The sequence below is a fragment of the Schistocerca gregaria genome, chromosome 2, assembly GCF_023897955.1.
Source record: "Schistocerca gregaria isolate iqSchGreg1 chromosome 2, iqSchGreg1.2, whole genome shotgun sequence".
Taxonomy (NCBI): Eukaryota; Metazoa; Arthropoda; class Insecta; order Orthoptera; family Acrididae; genus Schistocerca; species Schistocerca gregaria.
The window spans coordinates 916,120,699-916,137,648 of record NC_064921.1 but is presented as its reverse complement, the minus strand read 5'-3'; the positions used below and the strand labels follow the sequence as shown (position 1 = coordinate 916,137,648).

The 16,950-nt window shown below is 46.4% G+C and overlaps 1 protein-coding gene across 1 annotated transcript in view; it reads left to right on the top strand.

Annotated features, from left to right (window-relative positions):
- The window catches only part of LOC126336046 (protein lozenge-like), a gene marked incomplete at its 5' end in the record, with an annotated part of 433,243 nt that overhangs the window by 304,707 nt on the left and 111,586 nt on the right, over positions 1 to 16,950 (top strand). The gene's annotated exons all lie outside the window — the stretch shown is intronic.

The following is a 16,950-nucleotide window of genomic DNA, read 5'->3' as shown; positions in this document are numbered from 1 at the left end:
GGTTGGGATCCATCAGTGTAGACTACTGTAAAATCATGATGCCTATCTAAAATGTTATAAAATAAAGATTTGAAAGTAAAATCTGAGTGACTGTCTTTCTTAAAATTTGCCAAATCTAAAATCAGTCTGGGCCTCTGGAGTAGCCGAGGTGGGTATCTGCTCCAACCTAGGCTTTGTAATTGTCGCTGAGTTTAAAACCGGGTGTAAAACGTAGGTGGTCTCTGAGCTGACGTCTCAGACGACCTCAGAGGTGGCGGTACCGGCACGGGATCGTGCGCGAACCACCGCGGCCTGTGTTCCAAAGCGCAGCGTACGCACGTTGCCGCTCCCTACCCCATCGCGGCCGCATTATTCGCCACCCCGGCGGCCCGGCAGCCCGGAACTGCAGCGGGCGCGCCATAAATCGTGGCGCGGCATTGTGCGCGCGCCGCCTGTCGATTGGCATCCACCTTTCACGCCTCTGCTGCGCCCGCCCTCGCCGCCACCCCCGCCGCCCCAGCCGCCGACACCCCCCAATATTATTTATCAGCGCGCGGCTGCGGCGCGGCGATCCATCACGCAGTCGTTTCGCTGCGGTTTATTCTCTCCCTCGTTTGCGTCCTGTTGTCGCGGTCCCGTCGCACTCCAAGTCCAATATCCACTGCCGTGCCTCAGCGCCAGAGACAACCAGACGCGACGCGTCTCTAAGAGCTCGTTGACACCTTGAGGGAAAGGTGGAGATAACTTCCTCGTGCCCTGTCACCCCTGCACAGAAGAGCTGCCAACACCCAAACTCTGTAAGCACGTTAGTGTCCGTGCATCTGTCGACCACCTTTTCCCTACCATCTACCAACATGCGTGAAGAGAGCCTGAGGACAGTGTCTGTAAAACGGCCAAAGTCTCTGTTATTTCAGAGTTTTCAATATCTTGTGTCATAACTAAACAATACACACAGCACCTAGATGGGTTTTAATGAAATTTTCACTAGCCATGAAAGGCTATGTATGTCAGTAACAGAGATGTTTACGAATATACACTGCCTGAAAGAAAGTAAAGCTCCAAGAAGACATGGCAGAGGTCAGTGTGGTTTTGTACACGTTAAACACTGCAGGCAAATTTGGAAACGACTGTCACTGAAAAAAGATAGTGTCCGTATTTAGAGGATGATGTCAGACCGAGTTCCAAAGGGAATGCCTTTATTTAAATATATACAGTCAAAGTGACTCTAGGCGCTCAGTCCGGAACCGCACGACTGCTACGGTCGCAGGTTCGAATCCTGCCTCGGGCATGGATGCATGTGATGTCCTTAGGTTAGTTAGGTTTAAGTAGTTCTAAGTTCTAGGGGACTGATGACCACAGATGTTAAGTTCCATAGTGCTCAGAGCCATTTGAACCATTCTGAGCTTTATTTGACTCATTTCCTTTCACTTAAAATGACGCTGGACTTGTTTCTGGATGATTGTGCGTGCATGGACAATATGTCAGATTTGAGATGGGATGCCGCGCGGAGTGCCTGCGTGGTTAGAGGCGCTATATCACGAATTACGCATCCCTGCTGCCGGAGGTTCGAATCCTCCCTCGGCCATATGTGTATGTGTTGTTTTTAGCGAGAGTTAGTTTAAGGAGAGTGTAAGTCTAGGGACCGAGAACCTCAGCAGTTTGGTCCCTTAGTAATGCACACTGATTTTTTGAGATGGGATGGACGAAGAATGGAACTAAAATTTGTCGTGAGAGTAGGCTGCTGCCTCAGGTATTGACTTTAAGGAAGCAAGGGCACCAGCGTTCAGCGAGGGGAAGAGGCTATTGTGTATTTGGTGCCTCGCCTCGCCCATCGTACAGAGTGGGGCCGGGGTGGCGACAGTAGCAGCAGAAATGTGCAGTTTTTTCATCTTTTTCCGAGTTGCAGATAACCATCTGAAGCTTTTAGGTAGGAAACATGGTCTGCAGGAAATAATACGCTAGCTCCTGGAATTTCAGATCCTCCAATGGAATGCTAGCTACTGATGACAAGAACGTGCCATTGATACAAGGCGTTACAAAAATGTACTGCACAAACTGCAGGACACGTTACTCACACATAGTCTGGGAAACTCTTCGTTTCCATGTTACAACTCATTTTCTACAACTCACTGATCATGGGAAACACCCACGATCAGATCACACTAGCATATCACATGCAACATTCCTCACAAGAGATGTGCATTATACCCTCCGTGGGCATTGTTACATGCATCAGCCGGCCGTTGTGGTGAAACTCAGATGCGCTGATGTATCCCTAGAGTCTTGCGTATGGTTTCCCAGCCTTCCATAATACGGGCACGGAGACACTGAGCATCTTGTACTGAGGCTCAATACAAAAGAACTTTCAGATGCCCTAACAAATAAAAGTCCAGTTGGTTTATTTCCAAAGTGCGTGGAGGCCAGGCAATTAATCCATCTCTACCTAAAGATCTGTCGCCGAATCTGTTAATTAGAAGCCGGCGGATATTAACACTAAAATGAAGAGGTGCTCCATTTTGTGAAGCACATGTTTTGCCGCATAGTTAAAGGCACACTGCTTACAGATTAGGTAGAAGATTCTCTACGTAATTATGATAACTTTGTCCGTTGAGTCTGGGTGGAAGAAAGTGAGGCCCTACGAGACAGTCACCAACAACTGCGGCCTAAGCATTGACGTAAAGTCTTTGTTGCGGACTTGATTCAACAGCTGCGTGAGGACTGACGTCTGCCCATACACGTCGATTGTGGAAATTTACCATGTGATCTTGCTGAAACGATGCCTCATCTCTGAGCAGCACCGTTGCAGTTAAATCAGGGTTGACACTTGAATAAAGCAGTCACAGAAGAGTACCTGCGCAGAAAAACCAGCTACTGGTAGTGCCGGCACATGCTTCAAATGATACGGATACCGTTAGTCCACGTGTAACACTCGCCAGACAGTCATGTGGTGAACATTAAGTGAGGCAGCTACATGTCCTGTAATGAACCTAAGGACGTTGTCAACTGCATGAAGAACTGCCGCCTCCCGTTGCGGTGTCCTCGTCCTTCTACGACTCGCCCGGTTGCGAGTGTCAGGCTTAAGTGCCCCATGTTCTCTCACATGACGATAAGTGGCTTCAGATGTTTTCCTGCGGGAGCATTTTCGTCCCGGAAATCGCTGCCGGTACAAATGTCAAGCACGAGTGCCATTGCCGTAAGCCAATTCATACATCAAATGGACAACTGCTATCTTTGCATTTGTGTACACTGCCGTTGCACGAGCCAAGTTCAGATGGTTCAAATGGCTCCAAGCACAATGGGACTTACCATCTGAGGTCATCAGCCCCCTAGACTTAGAATACGTAAACCTAACTAACCTAAGGACTTCACACACAGCCATGACCGAGACACGATTCGAAACTGCGACCATAGCAGCAGCGCGATTCCGGACTGAAGCACCTAGAACCGCTCGGTCGCATCGGCCGGCGCACGAGACAAGTCTGTGATCAACTCCACATAGTAATCCGTGTGCTAGCAATGGTCGTAGTTATCGCTGGAGCAATTAATGTTTCTTGTAAACAAGGAATGACGTACGTCGCATAGGAACAGGGACATGTACGACAAAACACTGGCGGTGCACAACGTATCCAGATGCCACGAAGAGTGCATGTTTCGCTACTGTACAGCTGGAGAGAGCGCCTGCCGTAAAATATCCACGCGTAACTATCTAGAGCGATCTTAAGTGGAATGACCTTCATAAAACTGATAGTGGGAAAATCAGACGCAAGACTCAGAATCTTCGGAAGACTTTTAAGGAAATGTAACGCATCCACGAAAGAAGTGGATTATAAGGCGTTTCTTCGCCCGTTTCTTGAGTATTGTTCCTCTATCACGGATTCCTATCTTGTAGGACTGATAGAGGCGATAGAGAATATCCAACTAAGAGCGGCGCATTTCGTCACGAGATCGTTTAGCAGGTGAGAGAGCGTTACGGAGATACTAAACAAACTCCACTGTCAGACGTTACAAGAGAGACGTTGTGCATCAACGAGAAATTTACTATTGAGATTTCGGGACAGCACCTTTCGGGAGGAGTCAGACAACATATTACCTCCTCCCATATACATCTCGTTGCATCGACCACGAGGAGAAAATTCGACAAAATAGAGCCAATACAGAGGCTTACATATAATAATTCTTCCCACACACTATTCGCGAGTGGAACAGGTTTGGAGGGATCAGATGGCGGAAGATGCCGAAAGTACCCTTCGCCACACACCGTTAGGTGGCTTATGGAGTATGATGTAGATGTAGATGACTCTAACGTCCTGTTCTTGTGTGTTTTCGGTGATTAATGAGTTTGAGAAAATGAACTGTAACATGGGAATAAAGCGTTTCCAGACCCATGTTCATATAACATACACTACTGGCCATTAGAATTGCTACAGGGTGTTGATTGAACAAATATATTATACTAGTACTTACGCAGTTTGGGTGCATAGATACTCAGGAATCAGTTCCCAGAACAACCACCTTTGGCCGTATAACGGCCTTTATACGCCTGGGCATTGAGTCAAACAGAGGTAGGATGGCGTGTACATGTACAGCTGCCCTTGCAGCTTCAACACGATGCCACTGTTCATCAAGAGTAGTGAATGGGGTATTGTAACGAGCCAGTTGCTCGGCCACCATTGACCAGACGTTTTCAATTGCAGAGAGATCTGGAGAATGTGCTGACAGTCGACCATTTTCTGTATCCAGAAAGGCCTGTACAGGACCTGCAACAGACGGTCGTCCATTATCCTGCTGAGATGTAGGGCATCGCAGGGATCGAATGAAGGGTAGAGCCACGGGTCGTAACACATCTGAAATGTATCCACCATAGTTCAAAGTGCTGTCAATGCGAACAAGAGGTGACCGAGAGGCACCCCATACCATCACGCCGGGTGATACGCCAGTACGGCGATAACGAATACACGCTTCCAAAGTGCGTTCATCGCGAAGTCGCCAAACACGGATGTGACCATCATGATGCTATAAACAGAACCTGGATTCATCCGAAAAAAAAATGACGTTTTGCCATTCGTGCACCCAGGTTCGTCGTTGAGTACACCACCGCAGGGGCTCCTGACTGTGATGCAGCGTCAAGGATTACCGCAGCCATGGTCTCCGAGCTGATAGTCCATACTGCTGCAAACATCGTCGAACTGTTCGTGCAGATGGTTGCTGTCTTGAAAACGTCCCCATCTGTTAATTCAGGGATCGAGACGTGGCTGCACGATCCGTTACAGCCATGCGGATAACTTGCCTGTCATCTCGACTGCTAGTGATACGAGGCTGTTGGGATACAACACGGCGTTCCGTATTACCCTCCTCAACCCACCGATTCCATATTCTGCTAACAGTCATGGATCTCTTCCAAGGCGACGAGGAATGTCGCGATACGATAAGCCGCAATCGCGATAGGCTACAATCCGACCTTCATCAAAGTCGGAAACGTGATGGTACCCATTTCTCCTCCTTACACGATGCATCACAACATCGTTTCACCAGGCAATGCGAGTCAACTGCTGTTTGTGTGTGAGAAACCGGTTGGAAACTTTCCTCATGTTAGCACGTTGTAGGAGTCGCCACCGGCGCCAACCTTATGTGAATGCTCTGAAAAGCTAATCATTTGCATATCACAGCATCTTCTTCCTGTCGGTTAAATTTCGCATCTTCAGCACGTTGTCTTCTTTGTATAGCAATTTTAATGGCCGGTAGTATCGATTTATTTCTCCCGCCCCTTCTCCTGCTCCTGTCACCTGCCCGATCTCCATCAACATTAGCGCCTACATAACCTTTAGAATAAAAAGGAATTTACTTTCAACACTTTGTTTTTTAAAATGATGTAAGGTAAATGATATTTCGTTTTTCTATGTGTTTTATTAAACCCCAAATATTCGTTGTGTAGCAATTTTAATGGTTAGTAGTGTACTTTCTTCCGGATTCCGTCTGGACGCCAATTTCCAACGTTGTCACTGCCCTTGGTGTTAAACTTCCTGTTTCCTTATTTAGTTTACTCCATTCCATTACAACTTTGAGGAGCACATCATATTAGGGGAGCATTTCCGACTTCTAAATATGTACTACAACCGTGCGAAAAATGAACAAAATTCCTCACCCGTGGGTCTGTGTTCTTGCTTCTCTCGTGGAGGAGTGCGCGCAATCTGGGCGCAGGTGCGACTGGGATTTCACACTTACGAGTTTTCGGAATCACATGTGAAAGGAACGTTTCAAATTGTTGACACTCCTTCTGGCAGAACACTGCGTTGCTTTAATGCCTGGAGCTTAGTACTGCCTAGCGGCACGTTAGAACGGCCACAGCCCCAGGCGGCAGCCTCCGACGCCGCCACACGGCGGCTTGCGACGGCCGCGCGATGTTACGCAGGGGCCTTGCCTGCCCTGCCGGACGCCGGGCGCAATAATCTAAATTAGTGGACGGCACTGTGCCGCGCGGCCTCTGCCGCTGCCGCCGTTGCGGGACAGGAATGCCCGCCAGCCCTCATTTCGTCCTCGCAAGAGTTTTTATTAATGTCGCCAGCGACGGCCGGCCCCGGAAAAAAGCTGATTATTAATTAATTTTTAGGGCGCCTGAGGGGAAACCTATTCATTTTCTCGGCCCCGGAAAAGCAGCGCGGCCAGCTGCGTCGGCGTCGGCGGCCACCGTTCCTGTTGCCGCCGCCGCCGCCGCCGCCGGAGTACAACGATTTCTGTTTTCATCCCTTGCCCCTTATATTAAAACCCATACAGGCCGCCTGCTGGGTGCCGACCCTTTGAAGTCGGCGTGCAGCGGTGTAGGGACGAGAGAGGCGCTGCCTCGCCGGCCGCCCATGCACCAGTGCTGGAGTACCAGGAAGGAGACTTCGCTAACGTTATTCCTGAAACTCTGTATCACGTACTACAAATACACGAGCCACATGAGAGACATTGATCATTTCAGGACGTTCTCCTGCACCGTCTCTAAATCACGATGCATCAGCTGATGTTCTTATGCAACAAGGTCCAGTCACATTAATGTGACCATCGCCTAAGTTCGACGGCAGCGTGCAATAACCACTCAGAACACCAGGTGGCAGCACTAGCATAAGAGTGTATGTGAATCATGTCGGGCGGACGCAGAAAACAGTACAGTCGTCGTGATGCAGCATCGCAGCGATTTTTCTGGAGTCCAAAAAGGCTTGACCATTGGCTCTCGGCTAGGTTTCTAAACTGTTCACTAGCCGCCGAGGTTAAATTGCACCGCGCATGGCGAAATAGATCTACCCAAAACTGGAGCTGAAGAAACAATGGTTCGCCACTTGCGAAAGATTAAAGGAGAGAACGACGGCTGCGGAGATGTGTGCGGATGAATAGAGGCCCTTGTAATGGTACTTACGTAACCATTAAGGCACCACACCACAACCCCTCAATACCAGCAATATTCTACTGTGTTTCTGTAGAGCAATTAACATATTTCTGTGATGACATTCAGATTTTCTTTCATTAATGTAGAGGTACTTTGATACATCGATATGTTTAGATTGCAATGATATTATTCTTATGTGAATTCTTTCTTTTGTCACTATGATCTCTTTGAGGTAGTTGTAACTCTAATTTTTGGGCGCGTAAGCGGTTATTGGAGAGGCAAGTCTTGGTCATCATTTTGAAAAGACGCAAATTGTAGTCAGTTTATAAAATGTGAACTTTAACAATGAGGAAGATATATTCAAGTATGTTTTACATTGTGTAGTGATGTTTTGTGCGTTACGCGATATTGCAACAAAAGTAATAAAAAAGAAGTGTAACTTAAATTCCGAATGCCCATTACTTTTTTTACATCACCACTGTGCTAACTTGCAAAAGTTTAATCTTCAATAATGGTTTATGAAGCGCATCTACAAAACTTTTTGAATATCACAGAATAACACCTAGGCCTCTTTGCATCCGTGCTTGGAATCATCACTACCTGGCTTTTCGACAATTGAGCCATGATTTCACAAAGAGACCAGCGTGGGAAACACGAAAAGATGAGTGCCTAGTTTATCCATTATCTTAAGAAATGCCTTTATTAACTGTGCTGTAATAACACCTGCCACATAATATAAATTCGTTGTTGCCCGAAAATGCAGTATTTAGCAGCGTTAGCAACACCACAATTAATTTTTGACCTTTGTTGTGGTAGGGTTGTTATAAACTGTTGATCAACTGACCATCCAGATGAGCCAAGGGGCTACCATCATGTCTCTTCAACGACCACAGAGACACTGTTGCTGTGTATGGGCCTCCGTAGCAGACGCTTGGTTCATGCGCCCATGCGGACTGCTGTTCATCGGCGACGGAGACTGGAATTTTTACGACAATACCGCAACTGGACTTTGTGAAAGGGGGCCTCATGAGAGGAACCACGTTTTGTATTCCAACAGACAGATGGCCGTTGGCGCGTACGGCGTGTGACACGTAAAAGCAATCATCCTACAATTTGGAGGGAGCGTCGGGCGTTACCTGCTTGATCTCGTCGTTCTGGACAGCACGATGGAACAATGCAAGTACACGCCTGTCTTTGGGGACCATCTCCACTTCGACGTGCAGTGTTTTTGCCCTCGGAACGACAGGACAACGAAACGCGTGACACAGCTTGCAGTGAACTGCTTTGTCTGAGAGCTCAAGGATGGGTGGTCATCAAACTCCCCCCACTTAATCCCAGTCGATAATCTGTGAGACCGCTTCGATCGGGTTGTTCGCACCGTGGATTCCCGGCCAAGAAACGCGGAAAAAGCGCAGGTGACGCCTGTATATAAGAAGGGTAGAAGGACGGATCCTCAAAATTACAGACCAATATCCTTAACATCGGTTGGTTGCAGGATTCTCGAACATATTCTGAGTTCGAATATAATGGGTTTCCTTGAGACAGAGGAGTTGCTGTCCATGCATCAGCACGGCTTTAGAAACCATCGCTCCTGTGAACGCAACTCGCCTTTTTTTCACATGATATCTTGCGAACCATGTATGAAGGGTATCAGACAGATGCCATATTCCTTGACTACCGGAAAACGTTTGACTCGGTACAATAGGTGCTTGACTCGGTGCCCCACTGCAGACTCATAACTAAGGTAGAAGCATATGAGATTGGTTCCCAAGCATTTGAGTGGCTCGAAGACTTCTTAAGTAATAGAACCCAGTACGTTGTCCTCGATGGTGAGTGTTCATAGTAGGTGAGGGTATCATTTGGAGTGCCCCTGGGAAGTGTGGTAGGTCCGCTGTTGTTTTCTATCTACATAAATTTTCTTTTGGATAGGGTGGATAGCACTGATGCTGTGGTGTACGGGAAGGTGTCGTCGTTGAGTGACTGTAGGAGGATACAAGATGACTTGGATAGGATTTGTGATTGGTGTAAAGAATGCCAGCTAACTCTAAATATAGATAAATGTAAATTAATGCAGATGAATACGAAAAAGAATCCTGTAATGTTTGAATACTCCATTAGTAGTGTAGCGCTCGATTAAATATTTGAGCGTAACGTTGCAGAGCGATATGAAGTGGGACAAGCACGTAATGGCAGTTGTTGGGAAGGCGGATAGTCGTCTTCTTTTCATTGGTAGAATTTTGGGAAGATGTGGTTCGTTGACAGAACCGACTGCGGACCTTTGGTGCAGAGCCGGGTGGAGGGTCTGAATCAGAGGCTCAGACGGTTTTGCGACCGTATTGGCTGCAGATTCCTAGACTTGCGCCATAGGTTGGTGGGGTTTCGGGTTCCGCTGAATAGGTCAGGAGTTCACTACACTCAGCTGGCGGCTACACGGGTAGCGGAGGCTATGTGGCGTGGACTGGGCGGTTTTTTAGGTTAGAAGGCCTCGGGAAAGTGCGGGATGGGCTGCAATGTCAAAGGGTGCTTGGCAATTACAGGACGTGCTTGGATCAAGGAACAGTCGGAATTTTAGTTGTAAATTGTTGTAGTTGCGCTGGAAAGGCCCCTGAGCTTCAAGCGCTAATAGAAAGCACAGAAGCTGATATCGTTATAGGTACAGAAAGCTGGCTAAAGCCTGAAATAAGTTCTGCAGAAATTTTTACGAAGTCTCAGACGGTGTTCAGGAAAGATAGATTAGGCAGAATTGGTGGTGGAGTGTTTGTGTCTGTCAGTAGTGGTTTATCTTGTAGTGAAGTCGAAGTAGATACTCCATGCGAATTGGTGTGGGTGGAGGTTATACTTAACAGCCGAATTAAGTTAATAATTCGCTCCTTCTACCGACCCCCAGAATCCGATGATACAGTTGCGGAACAGTTCAGAGAAAGTTTGAGTCTCGTAACAAATAAATATCCCACTCATACGGTTATAGTTGGTGGGGACTTCAACCTACCCTCGGTATGTTGGCAAAAATTCTTGTTCAAAACCGGTGGTAGGCAGAAAACGTCTTCCGAGATTGTCCTAAATGCTTTCTCCGAAAATTATTTCGAGCAGTTAGTCCACGAACCCACGCGAATTGTAAATGGTTGCGAAAACACACTTGACCTCTTGGCCACAAACAATCCAGAGCTGATAGAGAGCATCATGACTGATACAGGGATTAGTGATCACAAGGTCATTGTAGCTAGGCTCAATACCATTTCTTCCAAATCCATCAGAAACAAACGAAAAATAATTTTATTTAAAAAAGCGGATAAAGTGCCACTAGAAGCCTTCCTAAAAGACAATTTCCATTCCTTCCGAACTGACTATGCGAATGTAGACGAGATGTGGCTCAAATTCAAAGATATAGTAGCAACAGCAATTGAGAGATTCATACCTCATAAATTGGTAAGAGATGGAACGGATCCCCCGTGGTACACAAAAAAGGTCCGAACGCTGTTGCAGATGCAACGGAAAAAGCATTCGAAGTTCAGAAGAACGCGAAATCCCGAAGAGGGGCTAAAATTTACAGACGCGCGAAATTTGGCACGTACTTCGATGCGAGATGCCTTTAATAGGTTCCACAACGAAACATTGTCTCGAAATTTGGTAGAAAATCCGAAGAAATTCTGGTCGTATGTAAAGTACACAAGCGGCAAGACGCAGTCAATACCTTCGCTGCGCAGTGCCGATGGTACTGTTATCGACGACTGTGCCGCTAAAGCGGAGTTATTGAACGCAGTTTTCCGAAATTCCTTCACCAGGGAAGACGAATGGAATATTCCACAATTTGAAACACGAACATCTGCTAGCATGAGTTTCTTAGAAGTAGATACCTTAGGGATTGCGAAGCAACTCAGATCGCTTCATACGGGCAAGTCTTCAGGTCCAGATTGTATACCGATTAGGTTCCTTTCAGATTACGCTGATACTATAGCTCCCTACTTAGCACTCATATACAACCGCTCGCTCACCGATAGATCTGTACCTACAGATTGGAAAATTGCGCAGGTCGCACCAGTGTTCAAGAAGGGTAGTAGGAGTAATCCATTTAACTAGAGACCTATATCATTGACGTCGGTTTGCAGTAGGGTTTTGGAGCATATACTGTATTCAAACATTATGAATCACCTCGAAGGGAACGATCTATTGACACGTAATCAGCATGGCTTCAGAAAACATCGCTCTTGTGCAACGCAGCTAGCTCTTTATTCGCACGAAGTAATGGCCGCTATCGACAGGGGATCTCAAGTTGATTCCGTATTTCTAGATTTCCGGAAAGCTTTTGACACCGTTCCTCACAAGCGACTTCTAATCAAGCTGCGGAGCTATGGGGTATCGTCTCAGTTGTGCGACTGGATTCGTGATTTCCTGTCAGGAAGGTCGCAGTTCGTAGTAATAGACGGCAAATCATCGAGTAAAACTGAAGTGATATCAGGTGTTCCCCAGGGAAGCGTCCTGGGACCTCTACTGTTCCTGATCTATATAAATGACCTGGGTGACAATCTGAGCAGTTCTCTTAGACTGTTCGCAGATGATGCTGTAATTTACCGTCTAGTAAGGTCATCCGAAGACCAGTATCGGCTGCAAAGCGATTTAGAAAAGATTGCTGTATGGTGTGTCAGGTGGCAGCTGACGCTAAATAACGAAAAGTGTGAGATGATCCACATGAGTTCCAAAAGAAATCCGTTGGAATTCGATTACTCGATAAATAGTACAATTCTCAAGGCTGTCAATTCAACTAAGTACCTGGGTGTTAAAATTACGAACAACTTCAGTTGGAAGGACCACATAGATAATATTGTCGGGAAGGCGAGCCAAAGGTTGTGTTTCATTGGCAGGACACTTAGAAGATGCAACAAGTCCACTAAAGAGACAGCTTACACTACACTCGTTCGTCCTCTGTTAGAATATTGCTGCGCGGTGTGGGATCCTTACCAAGTGGGATTGACGGAGGACATCGAGAGGGTGCAAAGAAGGGCAGCTCGTTTTGTATTATCGCGTTATAGGGGAGAGAGTGTGGCAGATATGATACACGAGTTGGGATGGAAGTCATTACAGCATAGACGTTTTTCGTCGCGGCGAGACCTTTTTACGAAATTTCAGTCACCAACTTTCTCTTCCGAATGCGAAAATATTTTGTTGAGCCCAACCTACATAGGTAGGAATGATCATCAAAATAAAATAAGAGAAATCAGAGCTCGAACAGAAAGGTTTAGGTGTTCATTTTTCCCGCTCGCTGTTCGGGAGTGGAATAGTAGAGAGATAGTATGATTGTGGTTCGATGAACCCTCTGCCAAGTACTTAAATGTGAATTGCAGAGTAGTCATGTAGATGTAGATGTAGATCTGTAAAGGAGACCGCTTATAAAACACTAATACGACCTATTCTTTAATACTGCTCGAGCGTTTGGGATCCCTATCAGGTCAGATTGAGGGAGGATATAGAACCATTTCAGAGTCAGCCTCCTAGATTTGTTACTGGTAGGTTTGATCATCACGCCAGTGTTACGGAAATGCCTCAGGAGCTCGGGTGGGAGTCTCTAGGGGAAAGGGGGCGTTCTCTTCGTGAATCGCTACTGATGAAATTTAGAGAAGCAGCATTTGAGGATGACTGCAGTCCAATTTTACTGCGGACAACTTACATTTCGCGGAAAGACCACAAAGATAAGATAAGAGAGATTAGGGCTCGTAAAGAGGCATATAGGCAGTCATTTTTTCCTCGTTCTGTTTGGGAGTGGAACAGGAGAGAAGATGCTCCGCCATGCACCGTATGGTGGATTGCGGAGTATGTATGTAGATGTAGATGTTGCAGCAGTTCACGGCAGTAGAGTCGACATGGCTACACATCCCTGTCTATACCTTCCGGAACCTCACTGATGGTCTTCCAGCGTGTCTCGCATCCGTCCTCGGTGCAATGGGTGCTTATTCAGACTGTTTACATTAATGTGATTAATAAGTCTAATTGTTATACGAATCGGTGGGAGTGTCGTATTGTGAGGATAGTGCAGCCTTTTACATAGCGGCCTCCAAGACCAGCATATTATCAGTAGTAGAATGATATTTCCTGAATCTACACTGAAATCGACAAAGGTGCCCTTGGGATTCTAACCTTCAAAGAAGGTGCTGTTGATCATGCACTCCAAACCTTTTCCAAACGCAGTTGGTGAGAGAAACCCTAAGATAAATACTCTGTCAGGAACGATGCTTTCCAGGTTTCACATGGCTCTGAGCACTATGCGACTTAACTTCTGAGGTCATTAGCTGCCTATAACTTAGAACTAATTAAACCTAATTAACCTAAGGACATCAAACACATCCATGCCCGAGGCAGGATTCGAACCTGCGGCCGTAGCAGTCACGCGGGTCCAAACTGAAGCGCTTAGAACCGCACGGCCACACCGGCTGGCTTTCCAGGTTTCAGGAGGGCAATTAAAACAGGTTCCTTCCAAGTGCGCTGTAACTGTTCTGTGTCAAAAATGAAATTTGCGTTCCTCTAATGAATGACGTAATGATCTGCTGACGTATTACATGCAGACTGATTGCTGACTCGACACTGTGGAAAAGTTGTAGTACACCGTAAGGAGTACAGCTGTCTTTGGTGTTATGACATAGCGATTTTGTACTCGTTAACCCTCGCAGTACCGAGAAGGGAGGATGCGATTCTTTACGGCCTCCTTTTGAAAATGTTGGTAGTCAGTTACTTTATATGTTAACAATCTGAAAAAATATTTATTGTTTCCAACGAATTTTTCTACGTGATTACATAAATGTCTTAAAGTTTTCAGTTAAATTTCACCCAATTTTTGAAGTGTTAGTAATCGATGGCACTTTCTCCAGTGAATGTCATATACAATATATAGGGTGAGTAACCTAAAACATGCACCGCAAATATTGCGGTAATGGAATATGGTATTGGTGTGTGGTTTTCATAGAATAGATTGGTAATAACAGGCTAGTCTTCTTAGCCAGTCAACAGATTGTAGCTAGGAAGTGTATTTTTGTGCAAACACTTGCTTTCTTAAATGGGACAATGCCTGCTGACATTAACAGACTAAAAGTAGGAATGTCAGTGGTGTTTGTTACAGAATTTTAGTGCGAGTCTTGTACGAGGTAAAGGATTTTGAAAAGTTCCCACACCGACACTTGTACAGTACCTATGGTAGTACACACTAAAGAACAATGTAAGTGTGTACACTAGTTATGTGGGTTCTGACCACTATCGAGACAGTAGACTGTCACAGGTTGCCTTCAAAACGACCACCGCCAGCGGCAATACATGCTTCTAGCCTGGAATGGAAAGACCGCTCCACACGTGCTAGCGTTTCAGTGGGGGCGTCCATGCAGGCTGCATTAATACGTCGTTGCATATCATCGGGTGTAGGTGGTGTGTCCTCGTAGGCAGCGTCTTTCATCTTTCCCCACAGAAAAAAGTCTGCAGGTTTCAAATCCAGGAACGGGACATCCTAGGTACAGCTCCTCTTTATCCAGTCCCATGATTTGGATATAACTCGTGAGACATGCTGTAGTCCTTCGTGCCCTATAGGCTGGACAGCCATCGTGTCGGTACCACAGGTTTCTCCTAGTCTATAGAGAAACGACTTCTAGCATCCTTGGAAGATCGTCTGTTAGGAGGCTGCGATACTTGTGCGAGTCAAGTGTTCCGTCAATGAAAAAGGGACCTTTGTGCAGATGGTTCACTATACCATGCAACACGTTTACACACATGGACGCCGACGTCCCACCTTACGAAGCCAACGGGGATTGTCAATAGACCAATATTGTCAGCCGTGATCTGTAAATGTGGGATCATGACTAAACAAGATACATGACACATCTGGAATATCCTCATTTAATGCCCTTGTACAGAAGTTAACACGATTCTCATCAACGTCTTCGTGCAGCTCTTGATGGAGAGAGATGTGATAGGGTGGAGCCTCTGTCTATGGAGGACACTTGCCTGCCTCATGCCACTTCCTACTGCGACTGCGCGGGAGCTAAAGTGCGGTTCAAGTGCAACAGCTGCAAGAACTGTAATTTCCCCCTTTTCTGTCATCACGTATCTCCCTGTATTACGTTGTTTAGGTGTTACACTACCATTTCCACTTAACTGCTGGGAAAGGCTGATAAATAATGGCGCAGATGGTTGACGCCTCTTGGAATATCTTGCCACATACGCCTACAAGAACGAAATCTATTCTTTCAACACTCTCCGTACACCGCGAGTATGACCGGTTTTTCTGCAATGGTAAATACCAATGTGCACGCACTACCTACTGCTTGGACTGTCACGTACTGACTAGCAAGTAGCAATGCAGTCAAGGAACACACAAGCACATTATAAGAAAACTCAGCTTCATACATAGCAACTGTGCGGGTTGAATAGCACAAACAAGGATTGGTGTGGGAATTTTTCGAAATACGATATCTCGTGATTGACTTGCAATTGACCTGCAACAAACACCACTGACATTCTAATTTAACCAATTTTTGTTTCGTTAATGTCAATAGACATTGTTCCATTTACATAAGTATATGTTTGCTCAAAAAGGTATTATTACAAAAATTCATCTGGCTCTAAGCACTATGGGACTTAACATCTGAGGTCATGCAGCAGCGACATCCAAACTAAAACTAACTCTGCAGCCACGGAAGCATATAGGACCATTCAGTATAACACCTTGAGCTGTACCATTTCCTCCAATTTAATTCTCCAGGCTGATAATGTGTTTGTAGACATGCTTGAGGTGGCGGCGTTGACGATGGAAACGGCGACGTGGCATAGTGCTTCAATGCTGTTACAGACAGAGCTCACAGCGGAATGGTCTCAGGTTGGAATTCTGCCTCGGCCATGGATGTGTGTGATGTCCTTAGGTTAGTTAGGTTTAAGTAGTTCTAAGTGTAGGGGACTGATGATCTCAGATGTTAAGTCCCATCGTGCTCAGAGCAGTTTGAACCATTTTTTGTGAAAAGTAAGTTAACTGTTCATGGAAGAGTAGATGAGGCTATACTTTGTTAGGAAAGTGTGTTACGTATCTAAAGGGAAATAAAACAAAACAATTTGAGTTGTTATATTATTATTTCAACGTGACATTTAACATTTCTCAACGGAAGAACTTTAATACACTCCTGGAAATGGAAAAAAGAACACATTGACACCGGTGTGCAGACCCACCATACTTGCTCCGGACATTGCGAGAGGGCTGTACAAGCAATGATCACACGCACGGCACAGCGGACACACCAGGAACCGCGGTGTTGGCCGTCGAATGGCGCTAGCTGCGCAGCATTTGTGCACCGCCGCCGTCAGTGTCAGCCAGTTTGCCGTGGCATACGGAGCTCCATCGCAGTCTTTAACACTGGTAGCATGCCGCGACAGCGTGGACGTAAACCGTATGTGCAGTTGACGGACTTTGAGCGAGGGCGTATAGTGGGCATGCGGGAGGCCGGGTGGACGTACCGCCGAATTGCTCAACACGTGGGGCGTCAGGTTTCCACAGTACATCGATGTTGTCGCCAGTGGTCGGCGGAAGGTGCACGTGCCCGTCGACCTGCGACCGGACCTCAGCGACGCACGGATGCACGCCA